Source organism: Anoplolepis gracilipes, chromosome 4, assembly GCF_047496725.1.
Source record: "Anoplolepis gracilipes chromosome 4, ASM4749672v1, whole genome shotgun sequence".
Lineage (NCBI taxonomy): Eukaryota > Metazoa > Arthropoda > Insecta > Hymenoptera > Formicidae > Anoplolepis > Anoplolepis gracilipes.
The window spans coordinates 15,544,287-15,550,286 of NC_132973.1; the positions used below are offsets into that span (position 1 = coordinate 15,544,287).

The following is a 6,000-nucleotide window of genomic DNA, read 5'->3' on the forward strand; positions in this document are numbered from 1 at the left end:
ACATGGATAAAGATATCTAATTTTTATAATAGCAATTATTGAAAATAACGATTTGCAATTTTCAGAGAATAGCTACCTATTGCATGATTAATCGAAAATTTACGGTAGATTGATGCGAGACTCACTGATTACATAAATCACTTTCGGCGGACGTAGGTCAGCGTGGTGTTTCTTTGTCCGTTCAACAGAGAGGCTATTTATCAAAGTGCTTTCCTTTCGGAAAATTTTTAGAAGCGAAACGGTGGCGTCCGCAACCCTTAATCCCAGTCATATCCCTCCTCCCTATTCATACTTATCATAAAAAAATTCTCTAGAAGAGAGAGGTTAGTAATTTATCATCAATTCATATACATTAATTAGATGAAAGTGCACGTGTAGAAATTACATGGTAAGGTAAGGTCACAACTGTTTTTGTGCTAAATATATTACCAAACATCTCTTAACGACATTAACAAAAAGGATATATTTTTATATTATTTTTTATTTAATTTTTTTCAACTTATTAGCTTCTTTCAAAAATTCCTAATAAATTTTCCCATATATACATATAAGTGAAAAAAAAATCTGTTTTTTTATACTAAATTTAGTTTATGAGAAAATTGATTTATTGACTTTAGTATTATAAAATTTTTTTCTTTTTACTACTATTTTTAATCAATATTACAGAGGCAAATCTAATATAACAGTGTGTTAGAAAATAGAATATAGTTTTCTAAAAAATTAATTGGAACAGACATGCAATGTAATCATCCTGTGAAATATATAAGTTTAAAATTGTTGGTTAAAATTTGTTTGACAAGTGATGATATCTGTAAAGGGCATCGTGTTAAACGCACTTGCGTGTTAAAAAGAACTCGATAACATGATAAAGAAAAAATATTTTGTCATAATTGCTGAAAAAATAAGTATAAAAAACTTATTAAGTTAACAACGTATTAGTAACTTCTATTGCTTTTTACGGTTAAAGAAATTGTGCTTCTGTCAACTGCTTTCGAAAGAATTATTTAATTTTTAATACACAAATTGATCCGCTGTTATAATACAACCTGTGTACAAGTTGTCGCTTATAGTACTTGTTACTCAATAGCTTTGAGACTATTCGAATATTCTTAACATTATTGCATGCCGTTGATTCTACAGTGTTAATTAAAAACGATTTTACTTTTAAAAAATTGATTGCATTTAACTTTACGGAAAAGATTTTTCTTAACTGAAGATCCAGAAGAGGATTAAGCCCATTAAAGATTTAATTGTCTGCTATTATCTACTTTGTGAGAAAAATATGTCAATAAAATTGAATATTAATTTTTCTAATTAATTGATCAAAATAGAAATAATGTAATAATATTCGCAATTTTACATATGATTTTTCCAATTGCCCCGTTTAAATTTTTCACCTTATACATATAAACAATACGCTTTAAATTCTAATTTATTCTAAAATTGATTTACAACTACTTGATTATTTTACAATACCCGAAGATGCGATTGTTCAAATGTAAGAAAAAATTTAAGCAGAAATGATTGATTAGGAATAATCAATTTTTGTTTATTTTCATCTCACAATACACATTGCCTAATTTATACTTATGTTATTTTACATAAATTCAAATTCAAATATTATACTGCCTAATCTAAAAAGACACAAGCAATTTAAAATTTGAGTTCGCAGTTCGAACTGTTGAAATTATTGGGTCACTGGAAAATTCCTTAATGGCGAGATAAAAATCCATTTATAAGCTATCTCTTTCGTGACAGTATTCGTGACGTTCTGTGTTTAACTATTTTAGTCAACGAAAGGTTCCACTGACATTTTCCTCGCTTTCACTTGATATTCACTTTTTACGCGCAATAAATTTATCAAATCATTTGAAATATAAAGATGTTTTTACTATCTTAATTCGTTTATCAATTGTGTGCTATTTGTTATAACATGTATTGAATATTATAATAATATAATACAATAAAATCATTTCTCTTTCCTTCTTCCTTCATTTTTCTCTCTTTCTTTTTTCCTTTTTTTCTTACAATGTCACTTAGTTTTCTTAATTTGATGAAAGGTGGATAAGATGTTAAGAAATATAATCTGAACCGTCTTGTCGGACATAATAATGATAAAAATCGAGTATATACATCGGCTAAATAAGAAAGAGAAAAAAAGATCTCAATATTAGAAAATAGACACAAACTAATATTTAAGAAAACTGTAAGCTTTGAAATTTATCAATGCGTATATTGTGTATTTAGTTATTACAACGATTAAATTAAGTCTAAAACAATGGAAAACAAATTTTCATGTAACATTAATATAAAAATAATTCATCGATTTTATTATTGCTTCATTCCTATTTGTTCAATATTGTTAAATATTTTTTTTAAGTTTAATCATTTTTTCAACTTAATTATTTACTTTTATTTAACATGTACCTTTTTTAAAAAATGTTAATTTTTTATATCTTGATTATTTTAATTTTAAGGCTCCTAAATATAAATGTAAGATCAAAATATAACGCGATGAAACCAATTCGGGCATGTAACGATGGTTTGAGAAATTTTCAATTATGATTACACGAGCGAAAAAAACAATGGACGTTACTCTAATAATCGTTGTTCTAATACTTACGTGTAATCGCATTTAAAAATTTTTCAGATTATCTCTCGCTATACATCTATGTTTAAAAAATAATTTTATCATGCTTTTTTCTCAATTTTATAATAACCAAAAATGATTCAATAAAAGAATAGATATTCAAGAATCACTGGTGAGTATACATTCGTATGTATACATACATATGTATATAATTTCATGTATTGCATGATACTTTGCTTTTTTTGCGCCCTTATCGCGTGCACATAGTATTTTACAGTGACTCATGTCAAATGATATTTGATGAGCAATTTGACTAATGTTTAATTCTCATTTCACATAAAATGATATGCTTTTAATGCTTTTATTCGGAGATTTTTTGTCGGAGATAATTTGTAAACAAAATTACTTAATTTTTAATTTAGAAAGATTTGGATTTTTGAAAAAAGTCAATATAATTGATGAAATCTCTTAAAATTTTTACTTCTTTTTGAGACTTTTTTAAAATATTTTTTAAAGATAGACTGTATGAATTATTTTTATTGATATACTTTTATTGATATAAAAAAATAAAAGAAAAAAATAATATATTTAATTTTTTATTCAATTTTGTGCAAACAAAAGCTAAAAGAGAGCAAAATTTAAATTCTCAAAGATGTCATATATCTTGCTACGAGTTAAATTAATCTGTATAGAAAGTTGACATATTGCATATTATGTTATTGCACATTCGACAACCAAATTTATTCAATATAAAAATAAAGATTTCTAGTTTCAAGCAGCAACGCAAAATTACTCAAGTTATTAGCTCAAGCTATTTTTGCAAAAATTCATTTGCATTGTTACCATATTGTCCGAGAGCGTATTATATTCCCGGGAGAATAATTATATACGTATGTAATTACGTGCTTAGCCTCTTCTTTGTATGAAAGTGTCGAAGCTCCGCGCAATAATGCAGAAAATAGACTAATCCGTAGCTTTATATTTTACACTACAAAGAATGTAGTGGGCGAGAAAATAAAACAAGCGGAGGACAAAAAGGACAAGTGCAATCACTTCGTTATTTTGAGCGAACACAAAGAAGAGATGCATTTTTTCTTTTTTTCTAACTAAATAAGACTAACGTATAACTAAGTTACACATTGACGTGAAATAGAGATATTCGATAAAAAGAGTTTCAGACGAAGAGTCCGTTATGTATTTCATCACAATCGAGAACAGTGTAAATATCCGGAATGAGGAATCGATATGTAATTAGCGAATATTACTAAGATGCATAAAGCGAAAATGGGTGTGACAAATATATGAAGGCAAATAACGCGAGAATGAGAAAACACCAAAGTGAAACGAAGAAATTATTAGTGGTGCAAGCAGAACCAAATATTTTCCAACCGTTACTGTCATTTTCGTATTTTTATTTCACTTTGCACATTCGTCGCAATAAAATTGATAGACGTATCAATATGTGTAAACATGGATATGACATTAGAGTATCCATAAAAATATCCTTATGAAATTTGTTTAATCATTAAAAATTCTATCACAAAATCATTTATAAAAGATATAAACTATATAAACTATATTATACAATTTTTAACAAACATACAACAGTTTATTAAATCGACAGTTAATCAATTTTAAGAATAATTATTTCATTTTGTGGAAAGATATGATAGAGTGAATAATTAAATAATATCAATAATGAATAATTAATGATTAATATGTAATTATTCATGGTTGATAATAATCGCGATTCAAATGCAGAATACAATAAATGTCGTATTGTTAGAACATAAAATACCAGACTTGGCAATATACATACATACACAAAAATATACACTATATACTGCCGGAAGCTCTATTGTTCCTCTCGACGAGATTATTCAATGTTAATTATCTTTAATGCAAACGTAATAAGAGAGGCGAGATATTGTCGGTCTTCGCACGTTTCTTTTTACAAACGACTCAACTTGGCATGTATATCGCGTGGCGTGAGTCACGAGGAAAAACGTTTCGTCATGCTGTTTCGGCACAATCTGGTAATCATATAAAGGTACATGTATGTACATGTGCATTAAAGATTAGGATGGTCGATATTAGAGGAGCGCGAATATTTTATCTTATCTAAACCTTACGATCTTCACGCTTTACGTATGCACATGCAGCGTGTCGTGTGTTTTCTCACGAGTTTCCCATATCTTTTCTATCTCGGAAGAAAGTAAAAACGCAAAAAAAAAAAAAAAAAAAAAAAAAAAAAAACAGATTGTGTGCCGCGAATCTTTAAAAGGATCATGTTTTCCGCATGCTCAACACATTTGAAATTATCCCCTCTTTCTGTTAAACGTAAGACGATTTGGAGAACAACTTTAATTTATTCCAAACCGGTGCTAATTCCATGAATAATGGAGAGAAAACAATCGATTTTAATCTTTACTTTGACCATTACGTAAACGATTAGTATCATAGTCGCGATATATGCGAGTGAGTTAACTCAGAATCGATTTGGAAACGATTTAAAGCAAAACCTATTAAAGGAACCAAAGTATTTTCAGGAAGCTTCAATATCATATTTCATTCATATTATATCACAATTAATCGACTCGCGCAATAATTCAGGCGAATAATCGCTAACTGATAATCGCGATAATTACAGATGGTTAATCAAAATCGTTTTCTTTTATGGGATATAGATAAATATATCGTACATATTTAATCCACATACCTGTTGCAAAAGGAATCCAGGTAATCCCGGTGCGCGCGATGCTCTTAGAATCCTTCCTCAAAAATGCCGAGGTTGACTGAATCCTCGCCGTCTGCTCTTTCCTCGGGACTCCAGACGATGATAAGATCGCGTGCTAACTGCTCGGCGTTCGCGATTGCGACTCACAGCGCGACATCGATTGGCCTGTCGTGTTTTCGCGAGCGTTGAGGCGGACGCGATCGGTCTCGCGACGTCAGCTCCGTCGCAAAACGCGGCGCGGAAAAGAGCGCGCGTGCGAGCGACGGTCGAGAAACCGCGCTTCCTGTCTCCGCCTCGTTCGTCGAGCGATAACAACGGCGGCGATAATGCAGACCGCGTGCAAATCGACACGTGCGTGGATCAAGACGTGCGTCTCATGACGCGTAAACGCTCTTCTTCCCACACGTGTGTACACGTGTGTACCGTCCGTTCGGTCGCGCGCCTGTTCTCGCGCGCGAGAAGCGATAGCCACCCTCTTCCGAGTCGTAGATCGGAGAAGGGGGTTTGCGGAGAGGTGATTGTCGTTGATTGTCGTGCGTTGATATGGCCGTTGATGCGAGAGAACCGGACGAACGCGGTGGCTCCGATCGGCTCTGTCTTTCCCACGGCCACAGTAGGAAGTTGTCCTGCGCCGCGACGGACGAGTCTGTGACAGGAGGTGTAACACGCGCGC

The 6,000-nt window shown here is 31.5% G+C and overlaps 1 protein-coding gene across 3 annotated transcripts in view; it reads right to left on the reverse strand.

The window, feature by feature from the left end:
- Nucleotides 1–6,000, reverse strand: part of LOC140665378 (uncharacterized) — a 30,701-nt gene extending 24,701 nt beyond the window's left edge. The window contains exon 1 of one of the 3 annotated variants that reach the window (XM_072891437.1): nt 5,310–6,000. The gene's annotated coding sequence lies outside the window, so the exon portion shown is untranslated. The remainder of the gene's footprint in view (nt 1–5,309) is intronic. The other 2 variants (XM_072891436.1, XM_072891438.1) reach the window with 2 other exon arrangements.